Source organism: Taeniopygia guttata, chromosome 2, assembly GCF_048771995.1.
Source record: "Taeniopygia guttata chromosome 2, bTaeGut7.mat, whole genome shotgun sequence".
Taxonomy (NCBI): domain Eukaryota; kingdom Metazoa; phylum Chordata; class Aves; order Passeriformes; family Estrildidae; genus Taeniopygia; species Taeniopygia guttata.
Genome location: NC_133026.1, coordinates 119,839,458 through 119,865,057, shown reverse-complemented (window position 1 = coordinate 119,865,057; position 25,600 = coordinate 119,839,458). Strand labels below are relative to the sequence as shown.

General features: G+C 40.2%; 1 protein-coding gene across 2 annotated transcripts in view; it reads right to left on the bottom strand.

Annotated features, from left to right (window-relative positions):
- Nucleotides 1-9,658, bottom strand: part of KCNB2 (potassium voltage-gated channel subfamily B member 2) — a 189,535-nt gene extending 179,877 nt beyond the window's left edge. For both annotated transcript variants that reach the window (XR_012054172.1, XM_004175239.6), the window contains exon 1: nt 9,190-9,658. The gene's annotated coding sequence lies outside the window, so the exon portion shown is untranslated. The remainder of the gene's footprint in view (nt 1-9,189) is intronic.
- Nucleotides 9,659-25,600: the final 15,942 nt, after the last annotated feature.

Below are 25,600 nucleotides of genomic sequence, written 5' to 3'. Positions count from 1 at the left end.
CGTGAAGTTTCAGGAAACATGTCAAAGTATTCCTGAGCATCCTTTGTATGTCTCAGATTCATATCTATATGCAGGAACACATGCATGTGTGCACAGGAGAGAAGCAGCTGAGCTTTGATTATCCAAATTGCTGGTGACAGCTCTTGGTACAAGTCCTCAGGGGCTTCAGTGGCTGAAACCACTTGAAGCAATGTTGTCTGAGGGGGAAAAGATGGACCTTAGCCTGTCTCCCCTGTAACACAGCTTCTCTGTGAGCAATGGCTGGCTCTTGCCAGACTACAGTCATGAGCAGAGCTGTTACTGGAGAGCTGGGTCTTTCCACGAACTAAGACTAAATTCCACTTGTTGCTTTGACTGCTCTGTTAACAGCTATAGATGGGTTGGTCCATGAAAAGTAAGATCTTGCTTTGAGAGTAAATCCTGGAAAATCAGCTCTTGGGGCAATGGCTAACTGGTCTAAAATGATAATTATTTCTACTTCATAGCAGACCTCACAGGTTATTTATTTCTGGTATGTGAAAATTTAAACTTTGGCTGCACAAAGTCTTGGAGATCTGCAGGAAAAACTCAAAAAAGATGAGGCCTTTTATAGACGAACTTTTCAGATTGACTAAATCAGTCTGTCTGCTAAGTCGCTGTTCTCACCATCTTGAGCACAGAGGTGTCTTTTAGATGGATGAGCTGAACTTCATCAAGGAGCAGCAGACTCTGAGACTCTATATATTCCTTAGAAGCCTTGGATAAGAAAACCCAGACAGAAATAGGTAAGGTGACAGAAGACATAAAAAGAGGGTAAGTAGAGCTGATAAAATGTTTTTAAAGTCTTGCAGCCACATAAGCCTGGCAGTTTTGGCTTATCTGAGTTTTCTACCCCAGTAGCACTTATAATCGCTTACTGAAGCTCTTATGCAAGGTAAAGCCACGTGGGTGGGCTCTAGACACACTACAGGTAATGCAGCCTGCTTTACGAAAAGCTACTCTTGTGAGCATTCAGAGTAATTGTACTTCAAGTCTCATGGAATTTAGGGCTCAAGTGGTCTTTTTGAGCAGTACCTCTTCACAAGTCTGTATCTGAACATTGGGATTGTAGCACCCACTCAGCCTGCACTGAGGTCTCAAGAGAGCACTGAACTTGGCTTTGTAGCCCATCCAGTGCTGAATCAAGATCCCCACCAAACTTTGTTTCAGATCAGCTCAGATTCTGTCTTTCCTTACTAGCGGCTCTGCTGTTGGTGCTTGTGATAAGTGTGGCTATATGATCCTTACAAACTAGCCTGATGCACTCCTGCTCAGCTTACAAAAACCCTTCCATTTCCATTGCAGGTTGAAACATCTGTCATTTAGGATGTAGTTCTTGGTCTACACTTTACTGTTCATGTTTACAATTGGTTGCTAAGGGCTGTTACTGCTCTTGCCAAAGATACTGTCTTTCCCTGCTTATTTAGCCTTCCCTGGAAACTTCTGAGGAGATGAGCTGTCAGAGAAGTACAAGGCCGAATGGCAGATCATTTTCTTTAATGTCAAACAGCCTGATATTACAGAAATGTGATTATGTAAGGTCCTCATGTCAGGTCTAAATCAGACTACATATTTATATCCCAACTAGCACTCTGGATCCACAGGTTTGATTGGTGCTTCCATACAATTCTTTGAGAGCCTACAGATGTTACATATGCAGGATACACTAATAATAGCAAATACATTAATATTAATAAATTAGAGCTTTGAATTGCAATTTATCTGTCCACTACTTGATTTTCTCTTCTAATTGCATTGCAGTGCATTTAGATGATGGAGGAGATTGTCAACACATAATTTGTTCTTTGAGAAGGCACTAATGTAACCAGTTGTCCTAAAGCAATTCGTTTTAGGATTATTCTAAATATGTTAGCTTCTCTAACCCTTCAATCTTCCACTGCTCCCTACCAATAACTGTGCTGCCAAGTAGCTGAAAGCAGCTAAGAACTTCACAGATGTCTTTTTGTTCTTCTGAAGAAAAGCTTGCACAGTGTAGTAATGAATGATGATTCTAGGTTTCTAGGCAGGGAAATATTACACAACATATAATATTATCCTATATACATAGAGAATGATGTCTGAAGCAATGAGGCACATCATACAGAAGAGTCAGATTTTATCCTTCTTTGAATGAAATTGCGCCCAAAATTTTGGATGTTGCATTTTGGTCAGAATCCTGGTATACGGTTGAGTTTTCTAATAAAGAAAAAACATCCAATGCCACCATCCCAAATCTACAATTAAGAAAAGCACAGTTGCATTCCTAAGTGACTTCAGAAATTAAAATATTTATGTTCAATTGCTGCTTCTGTCAAAAATTTCATTTTCAACCATTTCTAACAGTATTGTTTCCTGATTCAATCAAGGTAAATGGTAGGCCTAAACCTACCTGGATCACAGATAGGAAGAGACTTGGCCAAAGAATACAGGTTGAAATGAGCAGATCTACTCAAGAGACCTCTGTCTCAATCAATTAGGAGCCTATCTCAAACTCATATTGTTGGTGCTTTACAGAAGCCCCAAAGGTGGAAAAAAGGAATCAATCAAGGCCTTGGTTTTTGGGAGACTCAATTTTTGACAAGTGCCTTTGTACCTACATAGCTGGAAATGTCCCCGAGGTCACAGCGTCAGCAAGTCTTTACTTGCAGAAGGCTTTTATCATTAAAAATTAAGAGAAATTTCCATCTAATCTTTATCTGAGGAATCCAACCCTTCAACATTTTGATGTCTTCAACTATAGGATGCCTTGGAAAAACATCCCAAACTACTACTCCAAACTGCTGTGCAGAGCCTAGGTCAACACAACATCTTATTTTGCCTATCTGAGAAAAGCAGTCACCAGAAAACAGAAAATTTTGCTTCCTGACCTTATCTAAGACCTTATCAGTTTTGGTTCCACATAATGCACAAAGATGCAGTTGGTCTGGGGGTAAGTAAGGGGAAGCTGTCCTTAGGAAGTCCAGTTTAACACTGTAGAGAAGAAGCTACACTGACTTTTAGTCCTAACTGATACCAAGAGTATTGATATTTTTTGACCCTCAAATTGACCTGACAATAGAAAAAAAGTGAGGACTCACTATCATGCACAACCCTATGCTACTGTTACTATAATTCTGAAATCAAGACAGGCTAAAAGGAATACTTTTATAAAACTGCCACTATAAATTAATTTATTTACTTCTATCAAGCCAAAATGTATTTTTAAAAGCCACAGCATCCTCTTAAAAAATATGCTTCATCAGAGCCATTAGTTCAGGGTTTCTAATATTAAACACACAGGTCCCAAGTTCAAAGAAGGGTGTGGGAACCTCTAAGGCAGGATCAACACGATACTTCACAGTCAGGAAGAAGATGCTTTTAACTCCCATCCAGGTCCAATGCATAATCAGGATCAAAAGGGACATAACCCACCCACATATTCTAAGCCTGGAAACTTCCTCTTACAAGAGGTATGTAAAATAGTATTTTAAAAGAATTGAACAAGATCTACTCTCTCCAAATACACCTTGAGGTGGTGGCCTTGATTCCACCTTGATGCCATTGCTTGGTCATTAAACATTCACTGAATCACATTCCTGGTGATTCAAACCTGTGGTTTATATCTTCCAGACTCCTGCTGCTATCAGTAATCCCCACAACAGCTGCTGAGATGGAGACCAACCCCATTCTTACTGAGCAAGAACGAGGCAGCCTGAGCTTGAAAGACAAGACACGAATGAGTCTGTAACTGAAGGGTGTGACCAGTCCTTTGGTGGGTGGTAATCTTGGATTACAAGAAGTGAAATGTTTCTTTGCGTAATGCTAATCAATGAAAAGCCTAAAAAATCTCAATTTTTCTCCATCAGTACCCTAACCACAAGGTTACTGAGCAAAATTGAGGTATTTTTGCTTCTACTTAGGTTATCTATAAACATGTTGAAGCAGATAAACATTCTCATCCCTTCTTTAATTCAAAAGGAGCAGAAGATACACAGCACTGCTAATGCTACTTTAATGCTATGCTTAAATAGAGACCAAAGTGACTATCAGTAGCCAGGCAGGAAAATAAATTTGAGTATAAAGCTTACCCAGTTAAGAGGTTTGCTCAATGTCAGCAGTAAGAAGAATGAAGAAATCATAAGAGGAAATATTCCAGAAGGCAAGACCTTCTAGACAGCACTCCTGTCAAGGTAGAGCAACTTTGTGCTGTTAATCTCACCAACCACTAGAAAAGCACGTTCAATACTGTCATTCACAGTTGTGTGATTTCAAGGCTAATTAAGCCTATTCAATGTTTTGAGTCTGCTTAAATACATTAGCGGGATTCTTCTAGCTTCTGCAGTTTGCCAGCACTTTCTGCTCAAACTGTCTCAAAATGTCTCTGGTATATGCAAGTTTACAGTGAATGAATGGCTTATAAATTATAGCAGGATTACTCTGCCATTTGAGCGTACATTCACCTGAGATGAGGTCAACAACCTTGTAGGTAACAAAATCCTCATACCTTAAGAGGGCAAATGAAACAACTGAAAAATCCATAAAAGAAGCATTATTACTTAATTTTGAGTTCTTGCATTTGATTGTAATTTTTATCTCTATGTATATTTTGAAAATACAGCTAATTTTCTAAAAGTAAACTATTGATTATGTACTGTGAAATATTACTTTACGAACTGCCTTATTAATGCTCTGAGGTAAATTTATTCTGCATTTGGGGACTGTACTGCCATAACTGACTTCTATTTCTTAACTTGTTAGGCAGTCAGGGGAGAAGCTCATCTCCAGTGTCATCAAAGAAGATTACATTCGAGAGCTTTGTTCAGTTAATTATCAGCACAGCTTTGCATTCATTTCCTCATAATGTGGTTTTACCTACAGGGCTGACATTTATTTCCTAACAAGCTAGTACCTGAGTATGATGGCAGCAAGAAGAGCAAAGACTTTCAATAGCAAGTCTGATTTCCTAGTAAGAAGCACTTACTTAGAGGTAACAAAAAACCTAGGGGCTTATGCATCACATGCCAGTGCTGTGGAAAGAGAGCTGTTTAGCCCCTCTGTCTTCGCTCAGACTGTAAATGCCCTCACACAATTTTACAGTGCACTGTGCTCCTCTGTCATGGTACTGTGAGGGGTAAATTGGTCAATTGCCATTCTTCCTTGTAAAGAGTTCTGCTGCTGTTTATCACAGCCTACTCCTAAATGCTCAGAGCTGCATTATGCCAGCATTACATATATTATTTATTAGCTAATAGATTGTTGTTCTGACTCTCTTACTGGTGCCAGCAGTGATGCTACTGACAACTCTTTATAGTTATCCAGAGAAGGAATAGGGATGTACAGAATCCAGACACCTAAGTCACAGCTGATCTATCATTATCGCTAAATATAGATTTCCTGCATTAGGAGCAAAAAAATTAAAAACCTCACTGATTTCAGTGGCCTGAGACTTTCCTTTTATTGTTTCCCTATAATTCATACCATAATCCACAACAAAGTGTGTTCAAAATAATTCTCTTTGTTTTCTGATTATGTGGTTACCATCATCATACTTTCATGGTGATGAAAAAAAAGTAGTTTAAGACACTCATCCTTTAAGAAATTCATCCTTTAAGAAACTCCATCCTTCCAGACTTGGAAGAAGGAATGTATTGCACAGCAAACAAGTGAAAACTTAGGAAGATGCGAATGTGTGACTTGCGCTGAAATTTCTGCAGATGCTGTAGCAAGCACTGGGACGGACAAAAGGCAAAATAGCCTTTGCTGTCCTTCCAGATTTTTATGAAGAATACAGGCAGGTTTAAGCCCAATAGATTTTAAGTATCTTTACTGATGCATACCCTCCTGGGGCTCTTATGATATGTAGTGGCCTGGGAAGCTATACTGGGACTAACTTTGTACGGTAACCAAGATAAGAAACCTCCAAGTTCTGTTCAATAAACACTTGAGTTGTTAAGCTTCTCTGATTTTTTTTTTTTTTTAATTTAGCCATATATATGTATTTTACTGAGACTTTATTTGAGCATGACTGAGCAATGTATATGTAATAGCATGCAATATGATACCTCTGATTGTATAATAGTGAAGAAAAAATTAAAAATAATGAAATTCTTTCCATATCTTTTCCATATAGCCAGAGAATTATAGATTAAAAAACATATGAAGCTACGAGATTGCACAAAAATCTACATTTAGGATAACATCTACTCTGTAGTGTCCTAATCAATTTCTTTGCACATTATCCCATATAACACTGTTGCACATCTTAAAAAATCTCTGCAATTTAATATTGGCAAATTTATTTTGGCTTGAAGTTAATATTCTGGTTACAAAGTAAACACACATTTCTCCCTACTAAAATGTGAGTTAAAATAACATATTCCAATGATTAATTATAAAATCCAAGAAATCAAATACCCAGTTCCACTACTCCAGCAATAATCACAACAAAAAGATGCCCACTACAGATGGGAATTCAAAAGCATTTTCTCTTGGGGTGTTCATATCCTATGACTAGAAACAGAACAAAGTAAACTACAGCCTGTTTTTTATCATGCATCCATTATTATGTTTATTTTATATTATTGTTGATATTAATGTTTATTTTATATATATGTTTATAATGTTCAGACACTTCTTAGGTAAAAAACTCTAATTCCTAAAGATGATAAAAACTTACTGTAGCAATATTAGACAAACATGTATAGTCCTTTCAGAGGCAATAATTGCTTAATTCCAAGAGCTGTGAGCATTGCTGGGTCAGAAGACATTATGCAATAACATGATGAATTAATAGAATTGACCCCTGAAAACATCCAAAGATTCATTTTTACACTGCATGTATGTCTACTCTGATGAAGCTGAAGTGGTGTACAACTTTAAGTGCTTCCCTCTCTGGCTTCCATCTCTTCCTGTGGGGAACAGCAGAGTACCAGTACTCTGGTAGAACAGACACCTTCAGGAGGGTCTGCAGTGGAATCCCACTGCACTGACATACTTCCAGTCACTGCCCCCTTCACCAGATATCTCAGCTTGCATTCCTCCTCTGAGCTGAGACCAGATAGACCTTCCCCAATGTGCTGTTTATATCATGACAGACGGAGTAAGACACTGACTGAAAAAATATCCTTCAGCAGGTAGCTTTAAATACAGCAGCACCATGGAATATATTTTACCTGCACATGTGGTTACATGAAGCTCAAGGAAGTCACATAAGATCAAGATGTTTTTCTAAAAGTGACAGTAGCAAACTTTGGCAAAATCCCAACTGTTGGCAAGAAAGCTATTGCAAATCCTGACCTCTCGCCTTGCTTTGAATGGCAAGCCAGAATTTGCCAATTAACTTTCACTTAGGAAAAAAAAAAAAAAAAGCTGAGTATGAATAAATATAGGTGATATGGCATTGTTAAGGCAATGGGACATTTCAAAATGCTGAAGCAAATGGAAATGCCCAGGCTGAAGCATGCTGCTCTGAACAGCACCTCTCCCTCATCTCAAGCTGAAGATGTTTTACTCTCTGCATACATCTGAGCGAGGGCAACCTGCTGAGCTCCAGCAACAGCATCCAGCTGAGAAAGGAGGCAAGAGAAATTTGAATGCTGTGGTGTGGTAAGAGCTGCCTGCAGAAGCACTCATTGGAAAAAAAAATTACAACAAGCCAGCTGCAAGTTCCACTAATGCTGAACAAAGTGAGAGTTTATCAGTTGTATCAGATTTATCAGTTGTTTGAACAGAATAGACAGAGGTGCTAAGAACCAGAAACAAACTATTTTTTTTTTTTCTGTACTGCATCTTATCTCTCTGGGAAAGACTCCAGAGTTTTGCTAGCACATCTTGTTGATCAGAGAACAAACAAATCCCGTAAGTGGCATGTACTCATTGACCCTGCTCCCCTGAAAGTTTCTACTAAAACTCCCTGGAGGATCGTGTCCCAGGCTTGGTGGAATGTTCCGTTTTGCAGACCTTGCCCAGCCTCTAAGGCTTGGTGCTAGCTCTGCTCTAAGTTGGACAGACTCACCAGCTGAGCAAACTTGAACTCTAGGTGTTTTTAATGGAAAATGTTACCAGACAGGCTTTTCCCCCTCCCAAGGCTGCCTAGTCTCGCTGCATTTCTTCTAAACCAATCCTGGCACCTCCTCAGAGCTACAGGACAGGGTCACTGAAATCCTTCACTTAGGTGTCCTTTTAATAGCAAGGTCTTGATGATTATGTATTTGCTAAGGAACGTTGTCTCCACCTGATGCTATGGACACTTCCTGTCTTACACAAACATTGAAAAAGTGACAACTGTGGCAGTGTTGCTAGAGTCAGTCTTTTCTGCACTGGATTAAAATGCCCAAGAAGCTGCATATATAACTGCCTATTGTATCTTAATCATTATGTAACTTGAATTGAATAAAGTCCAAACCCTACTATAAATATGGACAGTACATACATAGGGTATAAACAAAGGTCTGCCTTCACCCAGGCAGTGAAATTCTGATAGAAGAAACACACTGAATGGTTTGTAGAAGCCATGTAGCCAATGAACATGCTTATTTCTAATGGCATTTAGGTTTTTTAATCCAGGGGCCAGCATGCTACCTACCTACAGAAAGCATATATGACAGTGTACTTTAGACTACCACAATGCTACATGTATTTTTTCTGTAGAGGAGATTTTTCAGTCCCCGGGTAGATGGGGCAATTCCAACGACAGTTACCGAGAAGGCTGAGGTTTTGTATCATCAGGTTCCCACAAGCACTATTAGAGCATTGGAAACAAATGACGAGCCTTTATCGGTGGAGCTCACCCACGGCAGGAGGCAGAATACTACGAAATGTCATTCCCTCCCTCCCTTTAGCAGCTCTGAAGGAACAAAAATACGAGCCACGGTTTCCAGAGCGCTTCCAGGGTGAGGGTTCTATTATCCTGCCTCAGCCCGATCCAGGCAGCCGGGGAGAACACCCGGCGTCCGTCCCGCCCCGCCGATCATGCCCCCTCCCCAGCGGCGCTCCCCAGCGCCCGGGGCACCCCGGGGCTCCCCGCGGGAGCGCCGCGCTCCCGGCCGGACCGGGCGCTCCCGGCAGCAGGCAGTTCTCGTCTCCCCTGACAGTCCCATCAGGGCGGGAGCCGGGGATGACTCGGGATCTCAAATAAATACAAATAAAAGCGAAAAGCAGCTCTCGGCGGAAGAGGGATGCCCTCCTGCTTACCTTGCTCCGCGGGCGCCCGGGGCGCCGCCGGGGGCTACAGGAGGGATTCCCCAGCGCTGGCAGGGGCTGCTCGGGCTTCCCCGGGCACTGCGCGGCCGCCAAAGCCACGGCGAGGGATTTGTTTTGGTCGCTCCTTCCCGGGGAGGGTTTTCCTCTACATTCCCGGCTCCACATCACCGCCTCTCCCTGCACGGAGAGGGCTGGGGGTGGAAAAACCGCGGCCAAGGCATCTCCCTCCTACCCCCGGAGATGAAAAGCCGGCGGAGCAGCCGCCCGGCGAGCGGCTGGGGTGTCGGGCGGAGGATGGAGGGGGGTGAGGGGGGATAAGAGTCGAGCCCTCGCTGCCCTCGCCCCGCTGTAATCCCCGGCTGCATGCGAGCCGCCGGCTGCCGGCGCGGCCGCCCGTGTCTGCGGCTGTGCGCGGCGGCGGCGGCGGCGGCGGCGGCGGCGGGGCGGGGGGGCACGGCCGCTCCCGGCCGGGGCACGCGGGGCGCCCCCCGCCCCCCGCCCGGCCGCGCTCCCGAGCGCCGCGCCCGCGCACGCTCCGCGCCGGGGTGCGCGCACCCGGCACTGCCCCCTCCCCCTGCCCCCAGACAAAGGGGGACATCCCCCCACCCTGCCCGGGCTGGGGATGCCCGCCCGCGCACACAGACAGCAGCCGCGCACAGACACCGCGCCAGTGCCACGGGCGGGGTGCGCGCACTCACTCACACTCACTCCCTCACACGCACACAGACACACACTCCTGCGCATGCAGGTACACACACAGCCCACACTGACCCCCGGGCAGGGGATGTGCACACACGCACACACACAGCCCACGCTAAGCGCACACTCCGGGCAGGGGATTCCCCTCTCACACACGGGTGAATCCACGTTAACCTCCCTACGTATGGGACGCGCGCACCTCTCAGAGCTCCCCACACACCGTCCTCACAGATAGGGAATGGGCAGGCTTGCACATAAACACAAACATACCACAGGTACACACGCACTTCCATGTACTGTCCCCTCCCATACACACAGACATACGCCACCTTCTCCTGCTCAAGAGTGCATCCACAGCATCCCTTCCCAGTTTTCCTTTCCCGGGAAAAGCCAGGGCAGGGCACGGGCACACACACACAGCACAGGACTGTACCTGGCCGATGACCTGGCCGGCCCAGCCTTCCTATTGACATGTTGAGGGCCTGCCGAGGGCTGAACCCGCAGCAGAATAACAGTGCCTGGAGAGCCAGGACCCTTCATGGGGCAGGGACTAATGCATTTTTGTCATCAAGTCTTGGCAAGGTAGCAGGCTGCAATCAAGACTTCAGCTCATCCTGCTGCTTCCCATAGTATTTTATAGCTCTTTATTGTTTTTCCTTCATCATTCCTGATAATGGGAGGAAGTCTCTTTCCCTCATTCATTAATGCCCCACTATATTTCAGGTATCAGATTAGAAAGCTTTTTTGCTTTTCAAGCTCTTCTCTCTTTCTCAGGTTTCGTAACACTTCATCTGTAGCTTTGCCCTCTGCATTGTGCTGCTCAGGCTTCATCTCATCCTATAGCTCTGAGATGCAGCCTTAACTGTTGCACATTTTGCTGCTGGGATGAAGGGATGAAGGCTTTCCAATAAAACTTTTATCAACTTCCTTTTTTTTTTTTTTTTTTTTTTTTTTTTTTTGTAATTCAAAGACCTCCTAATTCTTTTCAAAGCTATCCAAGAAAGAGATTGGGCAGTATTTGCCAACACGATTTTAATTACAACCCACCAAAAACTAGGTTAAACTTTGAATGCTCATTTACTGTGCTAATTTATGTAGTTCCTTGCCCACTGTCTTGGTGATATATAAATTTAGGATTTTTTAAAAAGTTTGCTCACCTTCTCCCAGCCTACCTGCAGAAGTTTTCTGAATGGCAACCACAGCAGTAGTCCTAGTCAGTGATGAGTTCAAGGCTAGTTTTCTATGAAAAGCTCCAGCAGAATGTACTTTGTCTGAAACTTGGACATCCGTTGCATAGGCATCCATGCCTGTGCTGCTTAGTCTAGTCTTACCCTTATGGTCAGTCAGGGAAATGCTCTTCCATATCTTACATGTGATAAACAAAGCTCCATAGCAACCCATTCCTCTCCTCAACTACTCCCCAGCTGAAATGTTGGTATCTATGTATTTCATATGTTCCACTTCTTCTGTGTACACATGTCCATGTGTCTCATCACTAATTTTTGAATACACCAATCAGTTTCAGCTGAGCAAAACTCTCAAAAGACAATTAAACTACAACAAGTTTAAGAAAAAGAATGCAGGTAGAGAAAAAAGCTAACTGCATACCTCTTTGTGCTTAGAGCATGGCAAAGCTGATGTTAGGAGTTCATGTGCTGTTACATACCTCAAAATCTGCATGTACCTGTGACATCAGTGAGAAAAGTTAACTGAAGCATTTGTCTTCTTAGCCACTGTAGTTCAGTAAAACCCATGAGGCAGAGCCGTAGGAAACTGGAGTTCATTCCTTAAGATTCTCATTAAATAATAGGTTGTGAGGAGCTCCAGTTCTCCTCTACTGCTTTTCATGATGCAGCGAGTGGTTTTGAAGCAGACTGTGTTTTCTTGAGATTATATTACTTGATTTTTCATTTTTGATAAAGGAAGACTGTCTTATCTCCCTCTCATATACACACCCCCAGACACTAATAAGTCTTGCTTATTGGGAAAACTGACAGAAAGTGCAGTTCAGAGGTGAGTTCCTACAGTTCATTGGCTAGAGTGGTATGCATGCTGTGTAGACACTGTCTAGAATAAGCAACTGATCTGCTTTCAAGAAGGAGAAGGTTTTCTGGAATAAAAAGCTCCTTATTTTGCTAGTAAGTCCACAGTAAAAGCAATTTTGTTCTGGGAAATTATTTTTGCACATAGAGGTACATTATCCTGCCTAGACTCATGTTTACACCACTGCATTTTTGTAATTCAATTTTCCTTCATAAACAAATGCTAGCAGTTCTTGGCTCACTCCTTTTCTAGGCTTGGGGCATTTATGTTTATGAACACTCATCTTCTGCTCTTACCAGCATGCTTGGATGTTGAAGGGAAGTCTTTGTTGGTTCTCTAGTTACCAGAAATAAAGTACAAAATGTCTGGCCATGCTGATGAACAGTGTCTTTCAGACCATGTGGGAAAGATTTCCTTTTGAGGAGTTTAGTCTCAGCTGGTCAGATAAGGGGAAGAAAGAAACAGCTTGAGAGAAAGAGAAATCTCTTTTCTACCAATATTTCTGCTGCAAGATTTTTCCCCATCATTACAGCAATGTTCTTCAGAATACCTTTCATCTATCAAGACCATCCTTGTAAACATCCTGGGCCTCTTCCTTCTGACTTAACACTCGATTTGCATAGATGAGCCTGCTAGGTCTCTGTGAGGCATTGCTTCCCAAATACCTCCCAGCAGTGAGAGGAAGGATAGGCAGCCATGTGGAAAAGTATCGCTAAGTCTTGCTATGACCAGGAGGATCATTCAAACTCACAGTCTAAATCTTGCTAGAAATTATTGTCTTCTCCACTGCTGAACATCTTGACTGTACCAGTGAACTCGTGTGATCCCTCATTTGCTTGCTTTTGAAGGAAAAAGAGTTTGTCAGGGCCTTGAAGGCACAACCAGGACTGCTGGCCCTGACCCACTTGCTCTGAAGACTTCCCAATCCCTGTCTATAGTCCAGGACACCATTTCAGCTCAACACAGTGCTTTCAGTCCCTGCCTCAGAGACACTTCTCTGTGGAGAAGGGAATAATCTACTTAAAGACTGGTTTAATGGCTATTCCTTACTTGTAGGAGCAGATACTACATTAAGAACCAACAACAGGAGGACTGCTGTAATCAGCATCAAAGTCAGCCTGTCTAAATAAATGGATGATCCTTTTCCTGAATGTAAGAATTTCAGTTATTGCAATGCCAAAATATAATGTCAGATGGTTTCAAATGTATCTTAATTTCCCAGCAGTGTGTCTAACAAATTGCAAAAATAAGTTCTAGGAAAAGAGTGAACCCCATCCCCGTGCCCTCTGTATCACTCAAGACTTGCAGAAAAAACAAGTCAAACAAAGGCAGCTTCTTGGCCAAGTCCAATATTCTCTTGAAATAAATCACATTAGGAATAGCATCTGGCAGTAGCATTACCCACCACAGTTCAGACCAAGTTTCATCTGGATTAGGAACTTCCTGATTATTAGAATAGCTCTCCATGCTTCCTATTGGGTAGCTGGGGTTTTTATTGCTTTTTTCCCCCCTTTTTAATTTAAGTTTTGATTTCCTTTATCATATTTCTCTAGCTCCAAATAATGTTTTCTAATCTTGTTGCCACAGATTGCTCAGACACTTTTTCTTGGTTTCTAGAGGGGCTCCTGGAAGTGTTTTCAGTTCTTTCATAGAGTGCTGTGGGACAGCAGTCTCACTAATGTTTAAAGGCTGCCTTGTGGACAGGGACAATACTGCCACAGGGACAATAGTGGCAGCTTTTCCCTCTCTAGTGCATTAAATGGAAACTTACAGAGCTGGGTATCCCAAAATCAGCAACAGAGATGAGCAAGAGCATAGCCAGGAAGGACAGATCATGGGAAATATACCATTGTCTAACAAGCCATAACTTGGATTTGTTTGAGGGAAGTTTTTTGTCTGTTCATAAAAATTGTTCATTGTTCCTTTCTTCTCTAGGTGGATTTTTTTTTTTTTTGGATTTGGGTTTTTGTTTTGTTTTGTTTTGGGGGGGGAGAGGTTTGGGTGTTTTTTGGTGTTTTTTTGTTTTGTTTTGTTTGGTTGTTTGGTTTGTTTTTTGTGCTGTTTCTTTTTTTTTTTTTTAATTCTGGACAAATCTGCACAAGAAAATAGTAATTGGTGTCAAGGCTACAATCAGTTGTAGACATGACAAAACACAAACAGAAACATGAACTAAACAGAGGCATATCATTATGATTGAAGCTGAATTTTTAGAGTTACAATTAGAGCTGTACAAACTGACATTTAAAATTCAGGCATTTTCTCATATGCAGAAGTCAAATAGACAAGATTTACTATTTGGGTTTTATGGCAAGCAAACAGGATGCCTGCTGAGTGGCTCCAGGAGCTCCACACTGCAACATTTGGGTTCTAGGATATAGGGCTCTCCTTTGTGCAATATAAGATGGTGATGATTTCCACAAAGTCAATTTTTTTCAGCCTCCTGTAGTAAGCTATTGCAGCTTGCATTTTTATTTTTAAAAAATCTATATTTGGTAATGTAATTTTCATATTTTTATATTTTTTTATTAGCATGAGCTGAATGTTAATGTCTGTCTGACAATTAAAACGTTATCTGGTGTTAGTCACAGACCTTTAAATTGAGATCCCTTATTTTGGCCCTATGCCAGATCACAACCTGAAAAATAATTAAGCTTTTTTTCATGAATTGCAGGGATAGTGCATCCTAGATATAAACTTGGTCTGCTATTGATTTCTAGAAGTAGCAGTAGTTTGGTCCAAGTTGATACAACTGAGCAGTCTTATAAAACCCAATCCTGTCACTACGAAGAGCTGGCACTTGCTGGTTATATTATATAGGGGATGCTTATAGCCAAAGCTATATTTAGCATGAGGCTTCTTTAGGTGATCCAATATTGCCTGCTAACTTTGATCTCTGCAATGAAAAAAATGTTTCCTTAAATACCATCTGTGAGAAGATGGCTTTCATTCCTTCCTCTGCCTCTTCCACAGTCCCTCATTGCTACAGCACACACCTTCTCCCCCATGCCTGTGGAGGCAGAGCACCACGAGTGGGGGTCTCCATTCCCAGAAGGGCTGTTAGGGAAGACATCCTTTCCAAGCTCCTTTGAAGTTTTGCAGTACCTGCTTGGGGTTTATGTACCAGGCAGAAATTTTTCTGCCTTCCCCTAGTCTGGTGAAATGAGAGTCAGAATTTTCAGACTCTATGTTTTGGATTATTTCTGTTCTATGTCAAAAATGATTTAATGATGGATTAATTAAAAGTCATCTGTCACAATAGTTTAAACATAAGCAGGTGGTATTTATTGCACAGGTCAAAGCTGAAGGAAAACAGCAAGGACTGGAAGAAGAGATGTTCAACAGCTGCTCAGAATAACTAGCTAAATACTCTCTTTATTAGTAAGGAAGAATGTAACATGTAGGAGCAGAGGATTTTGCAATGGGAAGATGGCCAACTGCAGAGGAAGGAGGATGAGATTGTGATAAGCTGTGAGAGGTATGAAGCTTCTAGTTATAAGGGCACTCCCCTGCAGCTGAGTAGGAGAGGACAGATAGTCTGAGCAGAGAGATAGGGCTAGGCATGTGGGAAGAGAGCCTCCTCCATATCTTGGTCTCTAACAGGGTCTTGGGGGATCTACAGGGAGGTGAATTTTCCTGAAAGGCAGTTTGGGCCTTTTCCTGAGCAGGGCAGTTCTGCAGGTACCTGAGCTGTGCTCAGGCAGCCCAGTGCTGCCATTGGCAGCTGACACTGGGATGGAAGGGGGGAAGTAAGCTTCCAAGAGATTGGACTGGAACTGTTGTCAACACATCTGATAAACTTGAACTGCAGTTAAATATGATAAATTACATGTGGAGAATTTGTTTAAAAACATACTGTATTAACAAGTGAAATGTTAGGCCTTGGAGCTCTCATTCACATCATTATTTTTCATTTTCAATTTTTTCCCCAGGGATTAAATCTCAGGACTGGAACACAGAAAACCTGTGGACATTTCCTCTTTTAATGAAATATCTTGATATCACCAGAAAACCCTGTGCAAATAATAAGCCCATATTTTTCCAGCTGCGAACAACACATGGCATAGAACTGTGTTCTGCCCCTGGCTTGCAGCTCAAAACACCAGCAAGCTAACAAAACCCTCAAATTGCTTTCAATTGTTTTTCAGGCATTAGATGAACTTGGGGATTTTTTTTGCTTTGGTTAGGTTTTGTTTTCTTCATATGGGATGTAGACAAATCTGATAGAGTAATAAGTTAACCTAGTTGCTTTTTTTTTCTTTAGCATTCACCCTAAGAATTCCCTACAGCCATATTATCCTTTGTAATGTCTGGAAGAGAGTACTGCTGTGATGTGTAAATGGAACACTAAGCCCAAGTGGAACCTCCTTGAAGACAAACAATGATGAAGTTGTTGCCAGGTAATGGTTTCAATTTGTAAAGTCTTTTTGGGAAAGAACTGTAGTTTTTCTTACAGCCATGTGAAAAACAGCGTTTTCTGCTCATGAGGATTCTTGCTTTTTTTAATGATGAATGGCAGCATTCCAGCTAAAAAAAATTCCAACTTCCTGGAGAAGTTTCAGATTAATTCAGTGGTGGACGGTGAGTCCTGCTGGGAAACACTTGCATAGTGAGTGCATATAAGTTTTTTCACCTTCAAGCCTAAGGTATATGAGCCCAGAAACTTGAGGAGTGGGTGCTTTCACTGGCTTCCACTTCACTGCTGAAAAACTGGAGAAAAGCCCTGTTTAGGTGGATGGTTCCCAGGTTTCCAGGGTCTTGCCTTAGGGAAACCTGAACATAGACCAGGATGTGGGGATCAGCACTAGCTTAGGGGGTTCTAGAGAGGTGCAAAACAGATTGCTTGTGGCATGGGAAGCCAGGCTCCTGAACAGCTTTGGTGATCTTTGATGATGTGGTCCTTGAAGAGAAACAAGGTTTCTGGTTCCACAGCATCTGCCAGGGAACGGAATTGGTTTGAAGCTCAACTCAGTAAAAAGACAGAAATTCACCAAAGCAATGAAATTTAAATAAGCATCTTGATACTAACACACTGGCTTTACTAGAGCATTTCAAGACCTCTATGCTCATAACTGGCTTCAGAAATATCAACCAGTAAGTGAGCAACTTTTTGAAGAAATATCTCGAGTCATGCACATTTCCTTATTACACAGGAACGCTTTGCTTCCGATTCTGCATATTGGCTCTGTGGGGTTTGATTATTGCCATGGGGTGTTATTTAAGTTAAGGAAATATGACTTTTATAAAATGACATGTCAAGTCCTCAGGTTCCCCCTAAGTATATAAAATCTCAATTGGTGGGTTACACACCGTAATCTCTTCTGAAATATTTCATTAGACATTTTTTATACCTACTGTAGCCATTTTTAAATCTCCTGTAGTGTTGGATGAATGCAACAGCATTATGTTTAAAAAACCCATCTTGAAGGTGTAAATTTACACGTTCACATTTTCCTAACTTGGCTAGAACAAGTTTCTCATTGTTTCCATTAGAAACCCAAAACCCACAAAAATCCACAAAAACAACAAAACAAGAACCAAACAAAAATAGAAAAATCTTATTCTTAATTTGCATATTATGTCCTTTGCAAATCAGTGGAAAAATGTAATCTACTGTATAGATACAAAAACTGAAACACACAGTTTTTGAGGAATATAAACTGACATAGGGATTCAAATATGGAAGTTGATTAGGGCTGGAAGCAAAGTCATGAAACTTCATGTTCTTACTGTAGGTTAAACAGATTGGTTTTGAAATGACTCCTGTTTTAGTGACCTGTATCTCTGGCTACCTTCAATTTACTTGAAGTTTATTCACACAAGCTCTATTATTTCACAGTCCTGAAATACTCCTTATCTTGCACAGATACACTCAGTATCCTCCATCCACTGCGTCTCTAGCTGGTAGTGACATATGCTATGGATGATTCTGAATTCTATGCATTTAAAGGTCAGTGTTTCTACTAAATTAATCAAGTAGAAGAAAAGGTGTGTTGCAGCCTCAGCAGACAGACTAATGTGGATTCTTTTCCTCTCTTGTAACTATTTGTTGTGAAAGTTTGTAAGATGTTTTGAAAGGGGCTAATGGATTTAGAAGTGATGGAAAAGAGATTGCGGGGAAAAAAAATGGACCTGAAAGACCAAGACATAGGTTTTTCCCCAGGAAGCCAGGCTGAACTATCATATGCCAAGCTGAGCAGGCAGAAGTGCCCAGTGGATCCTATTTCCCAATGTATCTGAATACTTTATTTTATCCCTGCAGTGACTTCAAAGCAGGTGAGGAAAACTGCCAAATTTGATTTGAAAAATGTTACATTCACTTTGCATGGATGGAGATGACTACAAGTAACAGGAAATTGTGCCCCATGCTTTCACAGACTTCTGTTGTTATTATTATTAATTTGTTTATTAATTGAATTTACTTGCAAATTACATAGATAAATATCCTGGTTTATAAATTGTTTGCCTGGTGCTTAGTTCTTGCTTTAAGTGTTCACTATTCATATTTGCTGTTTGCATGGTGTTCTGGAATCATGGCAAGGCACTGAGGTCCCATGATATAATTTCAGTCCCCCAATAGGTCATTCTCAAGCCCACCAGACTCAGGATGGCAACATGACCCCTGCACCATAACACCTTCTATGCTGTTGTGTACATTGGTTACGAGAGTGAGGATCAGGTTCATTACAGCACCAAACATGCCACACTATTGCTGCCAAAGCTAATTATGAGGCAGAGAAGTCCTGTGATAAAGTTAATCATAGATTTGCATTTGATCTGGACTGAAGACCTGCAAAATGAAAACTGTGCTAGTAATTCAGTCCTTCACAATAGAAAAGGCTTAAAGTCTGTGTGTTTGTTTGAGGCAAAGGGTGACCATGGCTGTGGAGAAGGAGGATGGCTTTATCCACCCAGAGAATGTGATGTGGAGGGACAGAAGCAAGTCATGTAGAGGATATAGCTTTTTTATTCTGCTTTCCCAACATATTTATTTCCTGGCTGTTTCAGCTCTCTCCTTTATTCTTAAAATCAGGTGTTAACATCAGCTGTGTTACATAAAGCATGACTATTTTGCATATCTATTAGAACAAACTTTTGGACTTGTATCTTTAGTTTTGTGGGCAAGCATGAGAGCCTTACAATTAATGGGGTTTTCTGTGTGTACTTCCAACTGGATATACATGATCTTCAGACTGATGGATGCCTGTGAGCCTCCAAGCAAGAAACGGTTAGGTCATGAACTTGCCCAATTAACTCAAGGTGTTCAGAGTGAGCCCCAGTGTAAATTTTCAGTGAGACATTTCTATCACTTGATGAAGCTCTTACTTAGAGAACTGGACGACTATAAAAACTACCATCATTTAAGACATAACCTCCATTCTATAAACTGAAGAAGAACTGAATTTTTTTGACAGTTCTGAGATAGGAAAGTACTTTCATATCTTTCTTCTCTCTAGTGAGAGATTGACTTTCTGTGAAACAAAGAGTAAGCCCAAGCAGACTGACAAGCAGAGCGATAAGATCTGTTTCTAATTCTTTAAGCCAAAGGTTATTTTAAAGTACACACTTGTTGAAAATGAGTGGATTAGAAATATTTTGAAAACTACAATACTGGACCGCTGGTAAGTACAAAATACTTTTCTCCTCTAATATCCTTGTTATCCTTGTTATTTAATATGGCTAGGAGCAACATTTGAACCTCTTTACAAGGAGAATGATTCCCAGAAATTACTATATCTTTTTCATTTATTACTATTGAAATTGTCTAATGGTTTTCACCACCTGAATATTTTAAGCAGGCTCACTCTGAGTACTGCAGGTCTGCATTATTCTATTTAGCTCCTTTTAGCAGAATGATCCTTTAGTGAGTGAAAGGCCCTAAGGCAGAAGCTGGATGCAATTTTAAAAGAAAATCTTGTGGTTTTCATCAGGTAGTGAAAAAAAATATCTCTAACTATGGAAAAAGCTACGGTGTGAGCTATTAGATACTAGAAAATTCACCCTAGAGAAGCTCTTATAAATATCCAGAAAAGACTTCTCATGAATATTAAAGTTTAGTTTTCTACTAACACTCAGATACAGATCTTTAGGAAATTAGGCTTCAATGGTTCAAAGAATTGCTGTTTGCTGTGTTATCTCTAAGTAAAAAATGTGCTGAATTCCACTCATGCTTTTCTCTCAGAAATGCCTCCAGCTGTCTCTAGTAGAGCAGTTACATACCCAATTTGTCTGATGTGCAGGGATTTGGCATGGAGAGCTACAAGACATGTGTGACTTGGATGTTAAGAGGACAGTGTCCAAGACAGGGAAAGAAAGGTGCCTACAAGTGAGAACGGTATAAGCAGGACAAAGGACACATAAATGGAGAAAAATTAATACCTTAGTAAATGAACTAAGTTCGTCATCATGATTAATGTTTTTCTAAGCTTTTGAGTACCTGAATAACGATGCATTAAATCAAGAAGTTTCTTTTTTTGAATATGCTATATTAGCAGGTGTTCATTAGAAGTATCCAATTATTAAGGATGTATATATTTTCATAAGATCTTTAAAGATTAATGGTTGCACTTATACATTTCTCTCCCTACAGAAAAAAGCATCATCCTTATACTGCAGTAGTAAATATTGTTTTAGTGTGCTCAATTTTTTAGGCTTCTTGAGTTGGCCTAGACTCATTACTGGACTTCAATGTACAGAAGTGTTATGCTTTTCTATAATTAGATAAGAAATTCTGCACGAACTTCAGAATACAGATTGCAGATTGCTCCTAGATTATGTGTATTATGACTCTTTTAAGCTTCCTTATTACATCTAATTACCAGTACCAATGTGCCAGTGCATTGGTTTAATGTGACATTAAATCAGTGCGAAAATTTGTTAGTTGGGGCCTGAGCCATTGTCTGTGCTCTGAGATTCCTCATGCTGTGCTACCATCTGTGGACAGCTTCCAGGGAGAGAAGGCTGTTGTGCTGGCTCCTAGGGCACTGTGACATGCATTAGACACACCGCTGAAGGACAGAGAACGTGCGTGTACCATGATGAGTCACAGCTGTCCAGAAGCTTTTGATAATCCACATAAATGTTCCTATGCCTCAGCAACTCTAACTTGGTAGAATCTGGAAGCATGGAAGCTTCAGCTCCTAAAATGCATGCTGGCTGTCTCCCACATGGTTTTACTAGAGATGGGCAGTGCCTCACTCCTTGGGCATAATGGGGAAATGAGCTCAATACATTTCACTGGCTATCTACACACACAAACATTAAACTTTTGTGAATATCAAACTAGAAGAAACTGCCCCCTTGAAACACACTTTCTGGAATGTTTTTGTGATATAGGAAGCAGTTGCGATATATTAGTATAAATTTCTGACACATTATATGGTTTACAACACATAAAATATTTGGATATCATAGGAAGGAACCATATCAGGCCTTTGATTCTTCTAAGTGTTCAGTGAATGCATCCTAAATTGCTATAAAAGGTTTAAAATTCCTTTTGTATTCAGGAAAGAGGTATGTTAGCACCACTTATGACATTAGGACTTCTTCTAAGACCTAGATCTTGGTCCCTACTGTTGGACTCAGCTGAAGAATTGATAGACAGTATTAGAAAACAAAATTCAATTACAGAGAGTTCCATTTGCAGAATGAATCTTCTGGTCTGAAAGCAGAATAATTTGATTAATTCCACTATTAATACTGTGCCCTTACACGTACAATTTACATGCAAATATAGGTGCACTCTGTGAAATGGCAGGTACTGATAAAGATGGCAACTTTCAAACCATCTGAGAGTTCAAGGCCAGTAATGAATCATTTCCACCATCATCCTTCATACCACTTGAAAATTATGAGGAAATTAGCCTCTCTTTGAAGCAAAAAAAAAAAAAAAAAGGTCACAAAAATAATCCTTCATGATCACCAAAATTCATATTTTTCCCACTGATTCTCTGCAAGCATCTCCTCCCATTCATATATATTAACAGGAATTAGGCATTTATCGGAATCATCTTGCTTTTTTGATTGATTTGGCATGGGAGAATGAATTGCTGTTTTACCTGAGGCAGAACCTGCTGCATATGTGCCCTTCTTGGTGTTCTTGTGACATTAAATTCTTGTCTTAATGCCTTGGCCATTGTTGCAGTTGGAGGCTTAGACTGAGCTTTAAGGTGTTAACCATTTTGTTGCAGTTTCATGGGAACAGTTATAGACATTTTCTCTCTTTCATTTTAAAGTCCTGAAATCAGACTGAAGGCAGTCAGATGCATTTACAGAGGCTGGTTTGGTGTACATCTATGCTCATGGCTCATTTTCTTCTAATTGTGGGAGAAATCCCTTTTGAATTCACTCCATAAGATTCACAATTCTGTCTCAGTCTAAGACATAAGTAGATCAAAATGCAAATGTGCTTGTTATGTTACTCTTGTCACATCCTGAATTGGTTGGAATTACTGGTACATGCCTTCAAATCAGCTTCTGTGGATCAAAAATCCAAAAACAACAATAAAAATCAGCCAAAAAAAAAACCAAAAAAAACCCCAACCAAAAAAAAAAAAAAACCAAACCCACAGCTAAGGAAAAAGAAAACCCATACCATCAAAAAAAGAGCTACAGCATGGTATTTTGTGTAGTTCTTAGGAAGGAGGTAACAAAAAAAAGAGATATGGACATTTTTCATTTTCCTTCAAAACAAGATGAGCTTCAAATATTTCATAGGTTATATGTATTGCTAGTTGGTGTGAATATTTGCTCCTTTCCAAAGGAAAGGGGTGATGCCCAGGGAAGCTGTATTTTCAGATTGTAAGAGGTTATTGGGCTGTTATGCCTGTAATAAAATTCAGTACATCAAGTGAATGACTTGTTGTTTAGTGAAACATGGCACAACATCGATTGAAGCTACCCATTAAGTCAAGACATCAAATATACCCTTGTGGCACTGTACTAGGGATCACTGTTGAAATTGCAGAACTTGCTGGTAACAGCAACTGAACTCAAGATAAACATTGTCCTTAACTCATGCCACAGTGACATTAATGGTTCATGATATCATGCAGTGATCAAAGCCTTCTGAGAAGACATAGATACAAAAAGACAATTTTCTTGGTGATCGATATCAACTTTTTTACTGAAGAAAGTACACCAGACATGAAATTGTATAGATATTTGCTTTAAAATAGCCAGAGAAATTCTGTTCTTTAAGCTCTTTTATTTTCTTTCCAAGTTTTGCATAAACCTAAGCACTGATGTCTCAATATGTGAGAGCCGTCAGAGTGTTTTGTCAATTGAATATATCAAGCAAAGTAAATAAATGCATTACTACGCATTATCTCTCAAGCTGCAAGAGCTTTTCTAAACCTACACTTATAAAAATACACTCATATATTCAGATTGTGATCATGGTCTTCACCTTGAAGGCCTCATTTGAATACCTTTGCACAAATTTTTTTCTTATAGTAAATATTCTTGATAGGATCAATAAAAAGCCAAAAATCCAGGGTGCAATTCCTTTGATGTGGATGCCACTGAAGTGTCAACTGCCCTGTAGCTCCCTTGAGGTATTTATGAGATTGCTGATGCACTGTACTATCACCACCATTCCTCCTCTGTAGTTTCTTCTTGTCAAGAAATGTCAGATTTGAATATGGCTTGGGATTTGAGGACTTTGCACAGACACCTTGACTTTTTCCCCATCTGGCCATCACCATCCATCTATGGCTGTGCTTATTTCTTGGGAGTGTTTTGGCAAGCTGGCAACCCACAACAGATATCCCATCCATAACATAACCTCTCTTAATATCCTCACAATCTTCTAAACAAGATTTCACTCCACCCTAGTGTTTTACGTATAAATGGAATAAATATAATTTTGCCATGATTCCTGATTATATTTGACCCTTCTTTTTTTAATGTGTTCTTAATACACACGTGTTTGAAAGAAGAGACTGTAGAATTGTCACATGGTAATACCAGATTTAGTCAGAGTGTTTTTAAAATGTCTGGTTTTGCTAGTTGGGTGTAAATTATTACTGTTTTGAGGCCTTCCTTGTAACCTCCAGAAGCAATTTACTTCCCTCAGGGAATAGTACTACCATGAAATACATCTCTGCTTCTTTAGAGAATTTATAATCCTTTGGCCAAAAACATTACAAAGGGAAGGAAATATTGTCTTCTTTGTGCAGGAGAGACACTGTATTACCCCCTTACACTTATTGAATTCAAAGTTGTTTTAAGTAGGAAGTTTTATTTTTTCATGCAAATACTTAATGGAGAGTCCAAATTTTCTATCCATTGAAATATGTGATAGACAAAATAAGGCTTACATTTATCAGAAGAAATAAGCTACATACAGGATTCCATTCTTTACATATATATCTGAAACTGTTTAGAAAATTTTACTATCTCATACATTTATAGAAGTTCTGAGCACCAGACTTGTCTGATGGTATCATAAGCAGAACTTTGAGAATACCTTTAATTTCTAGGAATACTCCAAATCCTTGACAGTAGTCAAATAATGTAATATTTATGTTTTCAGTCTTGGCACTTTTTATCCTATTTGAATAGCTCATTAAGAATAAATACTGCTATTTATTAGCATAATCTGAAGAGCAGTTTGCTGAGTAAGATCTTAGAAGTCTCAAAATACTGGATTTTCCATTGCAAACTGGAAATGCAAATGTTTGCAGGGAAATAACCAAAGTAATCTGTAGGGAAGCACTACAGTAACACCCAGCAACTCCTGACATTCCCTTGAGGGGCTCATGAACAGGAATAACAACTCTTGTTTTTTATGTGCAGCTGAAGAGATGTCAGCAATGAAACCACAGAATGGAAATGTCGTCACACTGCCTGTCCAGAGTCATTCCTCAGTACTGGACCCTGAAGGTTGCATACAAGCCATGAAATGGTATTCCCAGCTTTGGAGGAATTCATCTTGAGATTATACTTGTCTGCGTTTTAACTATTTTCTGTAGCGTCTCCCTGTCTCCTCTCCATGTCCACACACGCACACAATCAGGTTAATAACAAGTTGCTCCATCCTATTGTCACTCAAGCAAGCCATGAGTTTAAAGAAAAATGTATTTACACCTGCTTCTTATTTTCACGATTGTTGCTTCCACAAATGGTTTTCTTATTTTAACACACACATGCTTTAATATACTGAAGCATTTTGAAGACCAAATATGAAAATGACCTATACACCCGAGTAATTTCATCACCATGAGAGACCACAGCAGTAGAGAAACATCATCAACCACTCTTGGCAGTTCATGTTTTTCTGAGCTTTATCTGGTTTGTGGTGAAGTCATTGCAAATATATCCATTAACACTAAGTAAACTGACACTCCAAAATATCATCTGGGAGATGAAAATATTACTTTTGGAATGAAAAATTATATATTAGTTATATAAAATGCCTCCAATTGACAATGGAAGAAGAAATTACAGAAGTGCTCGTGATTAACATACTGGAAGATGTCTGACTCTTTATGATATACAATAAAATCCCAGGAAAAATGAAAAGAGACTGAAAACTAATATATTTGAATAGCAAACTGAAGATATAAACTATGACACATACCCAAGATGCAAAAGTGTTTTAAGAAGCATTATGCTTTTGAGTGTCTTTTATTAAATCCAAATTTCAAAATTCAGGCTAAAA